Raw genomic sequence first — 15036 nt, forward strand, 5'->3', positions numbered from 1 at the left:
GGCTTGGAGAGGCAACATGTTCGGACGTCCAAAGTCCTTGTTCTCGCTTTTTGTTTTCGGCTGTCTTCCGAGTTCTTCAAGAATGTCGCCGTCTGTCTTTGTGCTGCGTAGCTCAGTCTGTTGGCGCTTTACCGTCTGATGTTCAAGCTGCCGTAGTCGCGCGCTGCAGTGTAAGCTTAGCATCGAGCTGGAGTTTCTCACTTAGTTTCCTGTCCAGGAGTCCGACGACAATGCGGTCCTATATGAGCTCGTCCCGTAAAGGGCCGTAGTCACAGGTATCCGCCAATCTGTGCAATGCCGTGATAAAGACCTCCACAGGCTCGTCCAGCTCTTGCTTTCTAGAATTGAACTTCGCTCTCTCAAAGATGACGTCCACCTGCGGAATGAAGTGCATGTCGAACTTAGCTTTGACTATGTCGAAGTCGTTCAGCTCCTCTTGTGTCATCTCGAGCGAAGAAAGGACATCCTCTGCCCATCGCTTGGATGAAGGTTTTCACCTGAGTCGAAGCGTCGCAGAGATGAAGCCCCGAGATGATCCGGTAGCGGTCCCACTGAATGATCCATCCCTTCCAGTCGCTCGGATTCCTGAAATCCAGCTTCTCCGGTAGCTCGACCGCAAAGGGGTCGAAGAAGGAAGGTCCTCCGCTGGCCTGGGAGATTGAAGCCCTCGAACCGTCTGCATTGCTAGTCGTGGCGTAGATCTAGCAGCGGCTCGAATCTTCTTTGCTGGCCATTCGGTCGAACTGCAGAGTTTGGTGCGGCTTCTCAGGTCCCGAGAAACGATGGAGGATTGTTCAGTATCCCACTGCTGCCACCATGTCGTGTTCCGAGGCGAGAAAAAGGTCAAAGCCCGGGGCCGCAAACCAATACCCGTGAGTCCTTTATCGAACCTTCAGCGTATCTGCCAGTCATGCGCATCTCGGACCCTCACGCGTGGCCCGGCCAGCTCACCGTCTCACATGCCGCCAGACTTTGTCTTCTTTATACGACAGTAATTATACAAAAGATGAAGCTCCGAAAAGTTTGATGAAAAGAAGATAGCTGTCCCCGTTTAATTTTTCTTGCCACCTTAGCATGCTATGTCCGAAGTATTTCAGCTTATCATGGCATTGACTTTTGACCATTCACACTTTCAAGGAAAGGCTATCAGCAAGAAGGGTTCCCAGGTCTGTTCTGTTTGCATTTAATTACTGAGAAAAGGTTTATGCGGAGTGCAGGTTCTTCTGCTTTTTTTTGCAGGGGTTGTAGTGACGTTGAAATGCCAAGCTCTGATTGAAGGATGGTGGGTACACAATGCTAGCTGCCTTCAGGTCTACCTACTATCCTTCAATCAGAGCTCTGCATTCTGACATCACCACAACACCTGCAAAAGAAACGGACGAACTTGCACTCCACATAGACATTGCCAAGTGTATTTCAACACGTCTAAATGCCTAAACTTTAGACTATTTTGTCACCATGATTTTAATGAAGTTTTGCTAGGTGAAGTATGTTTTCCAGAGCGTTTGCAGGTGCCATACATAAATTTAAAGAAAAAACATTGACTACATTTGTCCTCGGAGTTTTTACAGAACACATCGCTATCACCATCACTATTTTTATTTTTCCAAGATGGCCGTTTTGTTTCGTGAACGTTCTGTGACTTCGGCGATTTACTTGATTTACGAACAGCACTGCCCAATCGGTACGTTAATTTTGGTGGCTATTTATCGCGTAATATCGTGGGTATCTTGTATTTGTACAGAAAGTAGCATTTAAGGTTGATATTGTTCGTACAGAGCATTAGCTCGGTGGGTCGTTTCGTCTGTTCAGCATTAGCACAGTGGGTCGTCTCGTCTGTTCTAAATTGCTTGCGTTTGCCTTTTGTCCACGTTTCCTTCCCTTCCAAACCCATCACACACTCTTGATCATTTTCCTGTTTTCATTACCTAAAAGTTTGCTAACGACAATCATATTTTGTATGAATCCGGACAAGTAGAAAGTGCCCATGCAGCTCTACCTGCACTGTTCTGTTTATGTTGCGCAATTGCAAGATAGGCTTTTACTGTTTTGAAAATATTCTTTAACTTATGGCGTTTAAAATATTGCTAGGAAGCCGAGTTATGTTCGTAAAGAACATGTGGTTAAGCAGGGGTGGATAGCGCTTGTGTTGAGATGTTTCCGCATGTCCGGAAAGCATCCTTGCGGGGCAGCTGTCAACAATCTATACTTCGTTTCAGCTTCGGTGCAGACGCAGCCGATGCTACAAGCGCGAGCATGTGGCCCAGAACAGTGCTTGCACTGCACGAGCGCGCGTGCTTGGCAGGGATGCTGAAAGCCCGGGGCTCGCGCTTGTCGCTTTCGCTGCGTCTGGACCGAAGCTGAAACGAAGTATATTGACGAGCGGGACGAAGCGACCGAAGCGGGACGGTAATGTTGGAGATATGAAACAGAATAGTACCCCGTGTTAAATATTTATTTGTTTGGTGGTCTGCTAGGCATCACTGAGGTGCTTTGTTTGGTGCCTTTATTTTATGCTTACAGAATGTGCTGCACCTACAACTACTGCTCAGTTTCACTCGTGCAGAGGTCTACGACAGTTGACCGAACACAATTCCATACAAGCATGTTTTCGAGAACGGGACCATTTTATCGAAGCTCAGTTTACAGCAACATCAGTTATTGAAAAAGGATTGCCATTTAGTGAATCTATTCAATTGGCATAAGCAAATCTGGAAGCCCCTAAATGCTAGCGCGATTCACTGAGGCGTGTTTGCCTATGCTTCGAGCACTCGCTCTTCTCTCTTAGGCTGTAAACCAGGCAGAATGTAATTGCAAAAACGGCAGGGTTGTGACATGCACAAAACATGTCTATCATACTCTGAATGTGCTGGCCGCCCAAGCGAACGATTCGCTGACTGGCTCGGCTTTACCGTCGGCCAAGGCAGAGCAAGCAGTCGAGCTCGGTGAATTGCGTTTTCCTGAATTTGCGAAAAGCAAGTTTGTTGCCATTTTCTCTTAAAGGGATACTACAACGAAATTTCGGCGCTCATTTTTTGGTCTATATGTGTTCAAAAGAGCAGTATCACAGGGAACATACCAATATCTTGTTAAAAAAGTCTCAAAAAGGAATTTTAGAACGAATTAAACGATTAGCAAAGAGCACCTGGTGGATGTCGCTAAAGCCTCGTTTGTGATGCTCGTCTAGGAACCTTAACAGCTAGTGACGGAGGTTGTCTCGTCTCCGGCCACGACGAGAGAAGGGGGGGAAGGAGGAACTCCCCTCTTCCCGAGAATCCCTTTTGTGTGTCGCAGAAGTCGCTATTGTCCCCCTAGAAGATTATAGAAGATTAACCCGTCACTCAAAATTCGTACAAAAGCAGCCGCTTCGGTGGCTGGAACAACTAGGCCATCCTCTCGACGTCAGCCTCGCCGTAGCTTTGCTCGTCTTGAGACGACCTACGTCGCGATTGCGTTGGATGTCACGTGCTCTAAGCTGGGCCTTCTCCGAGCGCTTGCCAGAGTGGGCCGTTTATAACGAAAAATACAGCCACCAGGATCAAAATACAAACGTGCGATTGTCATTTACGGATATTATGGATCATATTCAACCTATTTTTGAACACAACGGGAATATTTCAAATTTCGTTGAAGTATCCCTTTAAATGTTTGTCTTTTTGAAAGGATTCAATAAAATGGGGGTTTCTAAACTGGTGCTTGAGAAAATAGGTGCCTCCACTCAGGCCCTACATGCCAACATTCTTAGATCTATCAGTTGACAAGCTCCACAGAAAAGCAGCGTTCGAAAACAGTTCTCTGTTGCTGGCACGCAAGCAGGTATAGGTAGATAACATTCCTAGCACCACAGCGTCAATGCCTCCATGGTCAACAGAGAACATTTTTTGAACGACGCTCTTTTTGCATTAAGTATTGTGAAGACCTTATGTTTATTGTAAGGTATTGTGTTATTTTAATAAAGTCACTTTCTGCCGCAGGTAACGTGCATCCAACGTTTCACCGGATCTGTCCATATGACGGGCCGATCGTGTAGCAGGTGCCATTAAGCGGGTGCGCCGCAAAAAGGCGTCGGGCGTTTTCCGAAGCTTGTCAACTGACCTAGATCTAAGAACATATGTACACACATTGCTACCATTGCCAAGCGGGTCCAGATATTGTTGGAGATCTGCTGTTTGCTACAAATGTTTTTACAGCGTTCACACGTTGGTCAATAAAAGCACATCTTTTTCTTCAGTAATATTGACTAACATTTCAGCAATCAAGGAAGTTGACACCGAAATGTTGAAAGCAATAAAGAAATTAAAGCTAGGCTGTTTTTGGGTCCAGATTTATCTTCTTTTATTGTTAAGAACAGCATTGATTTTGTTTGCCCCATCACTGAAGCATGCATATCCCCAGATTTAGAAATTAGTTTCTGCACACTTGAATGCACGGTGCCATTTCTTTCTTGGAAGCAAGTCTATATTTTTTTCGATTTATCGCAAGCTTTTGATAAGATCAACCAGAAATTGCTTTTGTAAAAACCGTTATTGTATGGTGTAGCATTGCCACATTTAAAATGGTTTAATAACTCTAGCAACTCGCAAGATGAGGACGGTGGGGAGAAGCTTCCTACTTTTGGCAATGCTTCAAGCATTTGTAAGACATGTCCAGACGTTCTCATTCCGTTAGGGACTATATCTAACATATCGCCCAAATAGTGTTCGGGTGTTGAATAGACTTGTATGTTTTTGTACTGATTTGGAGGACTAAATGTAGGACAACAAGAATTGCAGGGAGGAGCCTCCTACATTCGGCAATGCTTTGGCATCTTGCGAGCCTCCAGAACGCACACGCAGACAGAGCATGAGAAAAGGCGACAAGTGCTTGCTGGAGGCTGGGCGCTAAGAGATGCCCTGCGTTTCTCATCTTGTCGGCGACTATTAGCACAGAGATGTTCTGGTGGCATCTTTTTTCATTCACAACATCAGAGGCAGTTTGATACTTCAACACCATGTTCCAGGTAAGAAAAAAAAAATGTTTTTCATGCAAGGCTTGTCAAAATATTAGGTGCTGGAAAATATCAGCCATCCACATTGTCCTTATTGAGAACTCTACTCTATGTTCGTGTCCTGCGGCCTTATTGAAAAGCACTGCAAAAGAGCACAAGCATGCACCTGATGTCGCCACACCAGTCTCCTCCTGGACAATAAATACTGCTTGCTATGGTCACCAAATGTCAACAGATGCACATGCCAACGCAGCGATTGAAGCCAGCTACCGCCACTCCATCTTCCAAATGTAGTCTCCTACCAATGCAACAGTAGCTTGGGCTCCCAAGCTATTCAATCCCCCCTGCAAGTGGTTTTATGACATCCCTTCAATTTATTTCTAAAATTTTATATTTTTTTCACCCCGTCACATGGGTGCTGCCATCTTGAAATCATGTCACATAGCCGCCATAAGGTGGCTTCAAATCGTCGCTCTTCCCTCCCCTTCGCGAACACGTTGCATTTGTTTTTTCGTTGAGTTTTACCGCAATTTTACAGCGAAGCTGTATCTGACTCGTTGGTAAGTTTTCTTTTGTGTCTGTCAAATGAACAGTAGTGGACAGAAAAGCATTGTGCGCTCCTTGTCTTCTATCGTGTAGTTTTGACACTTGTAGTTTTCAAATAAGAAAACCACAAGTGTCGGAACCACATGATAAATTAGGCGTGCACAATGCGAAACACATAGTGCTCCCCGCATGCGTCTCTCGGTAAAAATTGTGGTTTCATAAGTTGCCGTGGTAACGGCACCATACAGTCTTTCACATAGGCCCTTTCGCTGTTTACGAACATGAATTGCTGCTTGCGTCCCAAGCGACTTCTGATCGCACAGTCTTTGCAAGTCTGTCGAGCTTGCTTATGTCACCCATGCTAGAAAGGATAAATGCTACACGGACAGCAAGGTTGAAGATTTAATGAGAGCATTCGGCTGTACAATTTAATGTCTTGGAGGAGGAAAGTTTGTTTACAAAATATTCGAAACTTATTAACATACTGTAAAGGACTTAAATTTTGCAAACCGCCTACATTTCGTAAAAAATAGGTCACGCGAACGATTCTGGTAAAACGTAAATACATTGGAATCTATATTGAGATTCCACCGCATCGCGAAAATTAGAACCCGCGAATTATTCCAAAACTTTAACTTTAACGTGACTTGCGAAATATTGAGCCCGCAAAAAATAAGTCGGTTACAGCATCTCCCATTTCTTCGTTGTTCTTTTTTTGGCGTTCACCTGAAGAACTGGTGGTTAAACATTTCATTGACATTTCAGGCAGCTATGTCAAGGTGGGTTTTGTTCATTCTTTCTGTGAATCGGAAGTTTGCTGGGACGTCAAACTGGAGCACCGCCTGGTGGCATTTGCAAAGAAAAGGGTCTTTACAAAAAACGTTTTGGTATAGTGCAGTGGGCAATCGTTGCAGGCGATACCACAGCTTCGCTGGCGAACTAACTGTCTTTACCGTGTGAATAGGAGCCCCAACTTTTTAATTTGTCTTGCTTTGTGAAGTGTTGTCTGATACTTATATTTACTACCTAACTGCATGCCATCGTTGTGCGTGCAACTTCTGCACATTATTGTATATATGCACCGTCGGGGAAAGGAATCAGCGTTAGCACTGGCGCACATAGAGTATGGAGAGGTCCCCAAGTCGGACAAGGGTCGAGAGGCCAATTATTTATGACACTGGAAATTTGCTTAAGTGTTAGTCGTGCAATAAGAAGCACAAGGTATATTTACACATTTACGATCTTAAAGAAGACTGCAAATATAGACAATGCAAGTAGTCACTGTTTCTTGAGAGCATCGTGCTCTGCCTTCATAACAAATCCAAAAGTTGCTTCTGATTATATGGGGGAATCATGGTTGTAGTAGAAACATTTGTTTGATCTATTTATGAATTTAAATAAACTACAAATAATTTATTTAGACACACAGGGTTGCCTCTTGGGGTGAAAAATGTGTCGAAAAAAACTTGAGTGCCTGGCAAAAGTGCCCGAGGCACATAATGCACGACGCTGAAAAGAGACCATCATCATGGAAATCGCTCGGGTGCAGCGATGTCGATGCCAGATTTACCCTCGACGCTGCTGAAAGAGTGTACCTGTTAGTGATGCAAAACTATCAATAGTAGCGAAAGTAGCCAGAAATCTGACACGATAGCAAAAAAACTATCGATGGTCGACTATCGAAAAACTAGACACTACTATCAATAGTCGACTGTCGAAAAGCTATGGATAGTACTATCGATAGTCGACTATCGTAAACCTATCAATAGTACTGTCAGCGGTTTACTATCGATAGTCTTGCGACACTAGTAGTTTGCGTCGCTCTCTTCTTTTTCTCGCTTTATCTTTTTCAAATGGGACACCAACTAGCCCAAGCACTTACCATCCCAACTTGGTTCAACTTTCAGTGATGATGAAGACGGGAGTTTGGGCGGAGAGAAGGAAGGGAGGTGAGCGGCGGTGTGGCATCTGTGTTCGCTCTAGTGGTGCAAAACTATCAATAGTATTGATAGTCAATTTATTGATAGTTTTGAATCACTAGTACATGTTCAAACAAATAACATCTGTCTACACAAATCCATGAAGGGGTACCTGGTATTTGACCGAGCCAAGCTTGCTGGAGGCCAATTCTCTTGCACGATTTAATTTTATTTCACAAATTATACACTAGAAGACAAGACTTCGATTGGCGGGTTTGTCTCTTGTCGCACATAACACAGCCACGAGCCCGCTGAAACCAAAAACCAACCAAACTAAAGCCATTCTATGGCACCATGTGTGTCAATGCCCCGTGTCCACCAGTCGGGTAACTGCCAAGATGAAAAGGTCTATAGGAATATCGAGTTTGTGTAAAAGATAGCACACCACGTCCAGTTGAGTTTAGCTCTTCCTCACTCGCCGGGCAAGCTTGCGCAAAGGTAGCACAAGAGAAACAAGTGATACACACTAGTGTACATAACTTCAAACACAAAGAAAACTTCGTAGCCCTTATTGCCAGTAGCATTTCTTTCCAGGTGTAAATGGGCGGAGATCGATGCCATGATCTTCTGAAAACCTTCAGACATAGCGTGCCTAGCAGTTAAAGTGGCGAGAAAAATTAAAAACTGAGGAGATTCATTTCCTTTCTACCAAAATTTTTGTATCTTAACCTTTCAGTAATCACCCGACATATTTCAGAGTAATCTGAACCTTGGATTAACCACACTTTTTGTACAGTGGAATCTCATTAGTTCAAGCCCTCTTAATTCAAACTCGCAAATAATTCAAGCTAACATGCAGGTCCCATCCTATATGTTTCTAGAAAGGAAACTTCCGGTAATTTAAACTCATACAATGTTTTGGTCCCCCTCAGGTTCAAACTAACAAGATTCGACTGTAAGATGTGGTCGGCAGGCGATGTGCATTGTCTTAAGAAATACCAACAATTTATATGACAGAAAGACCTGAGGGGATGGGGGACAAGACTTGATCCAGGCACTGGGCCTAAAGAGAAGTTCCATCTTGCAAGGCTTGATCTATAATTCAGGGCATTTTCAACCTACGGTGTATGTAGAGAATGAAAGTGCCTACCAGGTGAACAGAAACAGTACGTTATCCAAACATGTAGGGCAACGCAGAGCCGTATATGTAGAGAGTTTGGTCAATGGGAGGCGCTGGCAGAGTCGGGGCGTGCGGCAGAGTCGGAAAGAGGGCTTGGCATGCTCTCTTGACCGACCAGAAGCCGAAAAGAATCCCCTAGCGGTGGTAGCGGCAAACAGTTTTGATCAAAAGTCTATGTTCGTATATGGTTTTAATAAGCGTGTAAGAGTGAAGTGGTAGTAACTCTTCGTGGTTGAAAATAGGGTGCACGTGTTGTTTTGATCATGATCATGCAGAAAGATGTAAGAAACGAATGCGCCGCGCAACTCTGTTTTGCGCGGACAGAGTGTGACCGTTCGGACGGCAGATTCCCGGCCCTGGGTGCTTGGCGTAAGGATTATGTCGATCGCTCCGCTAGTCGCACTCTTCCACCATCTTTTTGGATTAACGTGATTGAGACATCACGTGTACCATATTTTCAGCCATTGAGAGTTACTCCAATGCAGTTATAAGGTTTGTTTCTCGCGACCACCGCCAGGGTATTATTTCCGGCTTCTGGTTGGTCACATTCAAATTTCTGAAGACGCCCTGGAACACGCCCAGTCTGCTTTCGGCCAATGGCGCCTCCTCATTTGTCTCCTATACTTCCCAACGAATGGCCAAGCTCTCTACATTTACGGCTCTGGGGCAACGCACAGTAGTCGAGTATACAGTAAACTCTCACTTGAGCGAACGTCAGTTTCAGAAATATTTCGGCACACGGGAAATACCGCACACGTCGACACACGGGAAATACCGCAAAAAAATAAAGCAGACACTGTCACGACTTTGCAAGGTAAAACCGGAGAGGCCAAGAGCGGAAGAATAGACCCCTTGCAAAACGTACAGCGCCACGACGGCAGGGAATTTCGGGAACCCTCGGTACAGATCACGCGCTTTCTCGTTGCACCTTTGCGACTGCCCACGTGTCCCGGCAGCTACCGCCAGCAGCTGTTGCAGCCATCCTGCCCATCCGCCAAGTCGTTTGTCATTGGCGGCGTACTGTATCTGTAACAGCGTAAAGGCATCGCGACAGGTGAGCTTATTTGAATACATTATTCGTCGTAACTGAAGCGTCACCGAATCCACTTATTTTGCACCGCAAGCAAAACTTTACTTTGTTTAAGGGCCTACGTCCCGGTCCGGACGGTCCGTCCGGCGCACGTCTCGCGGATGGATTCCGCAAGGGGACTGGAGTGATTAATTAGTGCTTCTAGTGCGGTGGGTATGTCGGTGCCCATGGGTAGAGCCAGCCATTCCTCCCAAGAAATGATGTGTGAGAGGGTTGGGGGAAGCGTGGGTGGGTTACGAGACCAGTAGGTATGAGGGATGGAAGGGTATTCTCCGCATTTTGGGCAGGTGGGGGAGTCGGGTCGTTTGTAGATGTGGTGGAAGATGTAGTGCGATGGAAGAGAGTTGGTCTGGGCATGCCTGACAAGGGAGGATTGTTGCCTAGACATGGTCTTTGGAGGGTGAGGGTAAAAGGTCCGCTCTTCACATTGTTCTTTTAACCTCGACTTCCGCAGGGCTCTGCGAGCGTTCCTTGTTGCGCCTACCGAGTAGATAGCTGGCCATGACGAGACGGGACCCGGGGAGTTTTCGAGGGTGAGACGATGGGCTGTCTCATTACCCTCCACACCTTGGTGGCCAGGCGTCCATACGAGGCGGAACTTTTTGTCCAAGTAGCGGACATGTATTTCACAGACTAGGTTATTCGTTTTAAGTGTAAGGTGTTGTCGGTGTAGTTTCGTATTCTTCCAAATCGTCGATCGTTGGGGGTTCTGTGAAGGTTTCGGAGTAATGTGTATTAGTGCGTGTGTTAAAGGGCAACTCTGCTTCATTTTCGATATTTAGAAAACTATGTAGCCCTCTTCAGTATCATATAGGAAGACCCCATGTCAAATATTACAATCTAATTCCGTCTATATATTTATTAAACTGGCCAGCAAACCTACAAGTGAGCCAAGTGGCCGAAATCTGCCAACTCTAGCATGCGGCGAGAGGCGCAATCATTAGCGCAGTCAATGCCACGGAGTTCGAGTAGCCGACAATGAGCCACTATGTCAGAGGCACGACTACATCATTCTCACGTTTTGTTTGTTTTTACTTCTCGGAGCGAAATTGAATGATGACGTCATGAGCCTAAAAATCACTTTATTGCAATTTTAAGCGCAAGGTTGCTGCAGAAAGTAATTGATACAATAGGTTTGTGATAATTCAAACTGATATTTCGTACTTCAGGTTAATTCAAACAGACTTGAAAATTTTGGTTGTCCCGCTATGTTTTTAATGTATTTATAAGACACTTAATTCAAACGGCGTTTTCGCTTAAAGGGCCCATGAAACAAATTTTGGCTGGAATAAATCAATTTATATTGGGATTTTACTAATAACACATTGTTCAGTGGGCCAAAAGAAAAAAGGTAGAAAGTCAAAAGCCTGACTTTCGGTACGAAAATTCGAAAACACAAGGAACTATTTCGTAACTCCTTCCCTTCGTAAGCTCTCTGCCTTTTCACTGTGATACATCCGCGGTCCCCGTAGCGCGTTGCAAAGCCCCCCCCAGCGCGTCACCAGGTCCAAACGCACGTCACACGGCACCGGACCTCACTTAATCCGAATGTGAAGTTGGGCTAGTTGGTTGTTCATGACTGGAAGGAAGCGCCGAAAGACAGGAACAAGAGAAGTAGGTAACGACGACACGTGCGCCACGTGTCGTCGTTACCTACTTCTTTTGTCCCTGTCTTTAGGCGCTTCCTTCCCGTCTCGCTTAATCCCTTCACCCCTAAGCTGACATTGTGGTGGAAGCTACGTGCTTGCCGGACAATCAGCCGCCTCCCTTTCATCACCTGACCTCATTCTCTGCGCGTGGGTATGCGCGAGAGAGCGTGATCACGTGGCAAGTGTGGCTGGCCCAACGAGCACGTAGCTTCCGCAGCACTGTCCGCTTCGGGGTAATTGAGGTGGGGAAAGCAACTTTTGTCTGAATTTTGAGCGCCGGGCTAATCTTCTGGGGGGACAATGGCTGTGTCCCGGTACTCAAACGAGAGTCCGAGCAAGAGGGGACTGCCCCGTTTCCATCTTCTTGAACTGTTTGGTAGAATGCGCGATTTATGAGTTGAAGAGGAAAGCTAAACAGGAAAAAGTTGGAAAAGCGTTCCATGACTCCTTTAATTCATACTTTTGTACTCGCGGCCCTGATGAGTATGCTTCTCTCCGAGCACCGGTGCACTGCAGAGAAGCAATACCTGCGGAGCGTGCTTTCATGAGTGTTGTTTCTCCGCAGTGCACCGGTGCTCATAAAGAAGCACACTCAACGGGGCTCAAGCGGGCACACATTAGCAGAAAACAGCGTTCACATTATGTGCTTCAAGACTAACAATGATGACCAAGACGACATCGAGGATGAGGACCAGCTCACTGGCGTCATGATTTCTGGCCTTGAAGCACATAATGTGAACGCCGAGCAGGCGGAATATGCTAGTTTCGACGATGTGTGTGTTTGTCGTGATGACTCATTAGAGGACATAGTACAGGAAGTAATGCCAGCAAAGTGCAGCAGTGAGAGTGAAGATGACGATGAAGAAAGGGATGACCCACTACCAACTGTCACAGCCATAGCTTTGAGCACATCGCTCAGCTCCGGAACTTTCTGTTTGCAAAGGAAGAGTCCCGTAAAGAGCTACTTGCATTGGCTGGTATTGAAAATTTTATTTTGAGATCGTATGTGCTGACTAAACAGTCCACAATCGACAAATTTTTTGCCGGATGAATAAACTTAATGTCACAGCTCTTTCACTAATGTGTTATGCCTGTACTTATAATTAGGCCTATGTAGAGGAAACTGGCAAAAATCTGCTTTGTCTGAGTAGCTATCCATGTAACAAATCATAATGCCATCTAGTATCATATTTAGATGAATTTCTGATAATTCAAACTAAAATCTGTGACTTCCTGGAGTTTGAATTAATGAGACTCTACTGTAGTTTGCTGTACGGCATTTCGCATTCAGCGAGTCATTTTGTCACTGTACACAGACGAAAGCATAAAAGCGTTCGGACAAGTTACGCATTCACGGCTGCACGATGCTGGCAACTGTAGGGCGAGTCGTTAGACTTTGCCTTTGGTGAAAGAGTCCTGTTTGTAACACTGTGCCGCTGGAGCAAATCCACAGATTGATTGCTACTTCCTTGGCGATACAACCGCTGCCTTCTCACGTCGACACATGGGAAATACCGCAAACAAAAGCAGACACCGTCACGACTTCGCAAGGTAAAACCGGAGAGGTCAAGAGCGGAAGAATTGCTTGAGTGTTGACGTGCTATGTGGCATCAACAGCAGAGGCCTGCCATTAAAAAAAAAAAAGAAGAATACTAGTTTGTAGTTTCTTTGCTGGACGTGACGTCACGACAACTGACGGCAGCGATTGACTGGCAGAGTGATGTAGATTCTTTTGGGGACAATTTGCTAATGAATTCATAACCTGACATCAAATGTAGTTTCTAAACATGGCAGATATAATCAGGCCAGTTTCCGTCCACAATGCTGCCGCCTAGTCTGTCGCACAGATTATTTCCGTTGCTAAGGGGCAATTGGGGCTTTATGTAAACATAGGCTGGACGTGCGTGTAGGAAAAATAACATGAATGACCGACCACATCATTTACTCTTCCAACATATTGCAAAAAAACAAAATAAGAAAACCGACAAGTCAACATTTTTTTTTTTTTTTTTTTCCTCATTTTTAGTGGCTGTCGTGTAACATCGAAGTATAAGTACCGAGTAAAATAAAACTAAAGAAAAAGTACATGATGTAAGGTGTACATGAACTCTATAGATATAATACCAGTCCCAATGGTTTAGCAAAGAAGCCAGTCTTCTCAGAGAACCCCCTCTCTCACTTGAGTCCGTTTTCTAATATTTGAATCTTAAAAAGAAGTTGCCCCGAAAAAGCGGCAGAAAATGCACAAAACAAAGTGACAGTGCCTAAAAAGGTCACACCTGCCTTTTCACATGGCTCTCAGAACTACATGCAGTGCAGGACGCAGAACGGTACCCATGGGCTAGCTGCAGTTGTAACCCAGTGCTTGTAGTATATCGCAGCTGCTTGGAAGGGAGAGAGGCCACCTCCCTCATGCCGTGGTACCGGGAAAAGCAATATTAAAGAGCCGCAGGCGTCGAGCACCTTGTATTTCTGTGCATCCACAATGCTATTCTGGGACAGCAAGACAGAAAACTTCAGTAACACAGTGAACAAAAAAGAGACCAAAAGAGTAGGCATGCAGGCGAGCGTGAATTGTAGACACAGCTAAAACTCAAGGCACAAGGAAGCAGAAAGAGGGCACATGAAGAGGCCTTTCGACTTCCTTGCATGTCGGGTTGGAGTCTCGTACCGGGTAGTAAGAAGCAACAATACTGGTTCCCTAGCCTTGCCTGTCTCAAGAAGCCTTGGAACAAAGATATCCTACTCGTCATTCATCTCGTTTTCTCTTCTCGGGCAGATTAAAGTGCACGCTGCGGCAGCAAACTGCCTCAAAGGGGCTCGACTCACACTCCTAAGAGAATGATTGGCATGCAAATTCTCCATTGTGTACTATGTGCATTCTATGTTTTAAAAGGGAACTCCGGCATTTTCTTCATTGTCCCCGATTTGCCTAAAAACTTGCTAAACACATCAACAAACATCGCTGAAATAGTAACCGAAATATCTTGCCGAAATAGCTTTTTTTTGCAAAGTTACAGAATTTACAATTTTGGTCATCATTGTGTTTTTCAAAGTGAAAAGCTCTACTGGCAACATTGAAATTGAGACGTCATGGGAAGGCAAAGGTTCACTCTTAGGGCTGTAGACTTTGTTCACAACTGATCACAAACAGTTTCATGGTGTGAAAAGAACGCTTTGGAAGGTCGCCCCAAATCCCACCCAGCAGCACGAAACAAATGCTCGGCATAGTTCATTTCTACACAGCCGCTCGAACCGTGAGCCCGTCATCCTGTGACACAAGCACGTAACTAGAGGGGGTTCATGGAGCCCGGCCCGGCCCGCCCCGCCGCTGCCGCCCCCAAAAACAAAATCCTGGCTATGTGCCTGCGTGACGTCACGGCAATGAAAAGCACAAGTATATTTCAATCTTGGATTGGCATCATACACGACAGTGGTAGGAACATTACTTGTGTCGAGCTAGAGAAGCCATATTGGGGGCTACCCCAGCTACGTCCACACTGGCTTTCATGGCAGTTATGTGCAATGCAGACAGCTTTCACTATTTCAACCGAGTGCCTAGGCAAACACAGAAGCAGCCACATAAGACAATCAGGAAAAGACGCCGAGTTGTACAGGCTAAGGAGGAAGGACATAGTGCAGCGAGCTACCTAGTCCAGGCTATT

At 45.4% G+C, this 15036-nt stretch overlaps 1 protein-coding gene and 1 long non-coding RNA gene across 3 annotated transcripts in view; one reads left to right on the top strand and one right to left on the bottom strand.

The window, feature by feature from the left end:
• The window catches only part of LOC120835938 (MICOS complex subunit MIC27), a 53504-nt gene that overhangs the window by 25494 nt on the left and 12974 nt on the right, over positions 1-15036 (bottom strand). The gene's annotated exons all lie outside the window — the stretch shown is intronic.
• Positions 1646-2840, top strand: LOC121836780. The gene is made up of 2 exons (XR_006077995.1): positions 1646-1684; positions 2524-2840. It is a non-coding gene; the product is annotated as an uncharacterized LOC121836780 (long non-coding RNA).

This window comes from Ixodes scapularis, unplaced genomic scaffold, assembly GCF_016920785.2.
Source record: "Ixodes scapularis isolate PalLabHiFi unplaced genomic scaffold, ASM1692078v2 PGA_scaffold2__306_contigs__length_199485367, whole genome shotgun sequence".
NCBI lineage: Eukaryota > Metazoa > Arthropoda > Arachnida > Ixodida > Ixodidae > Ixodes > Ixodes scapularis.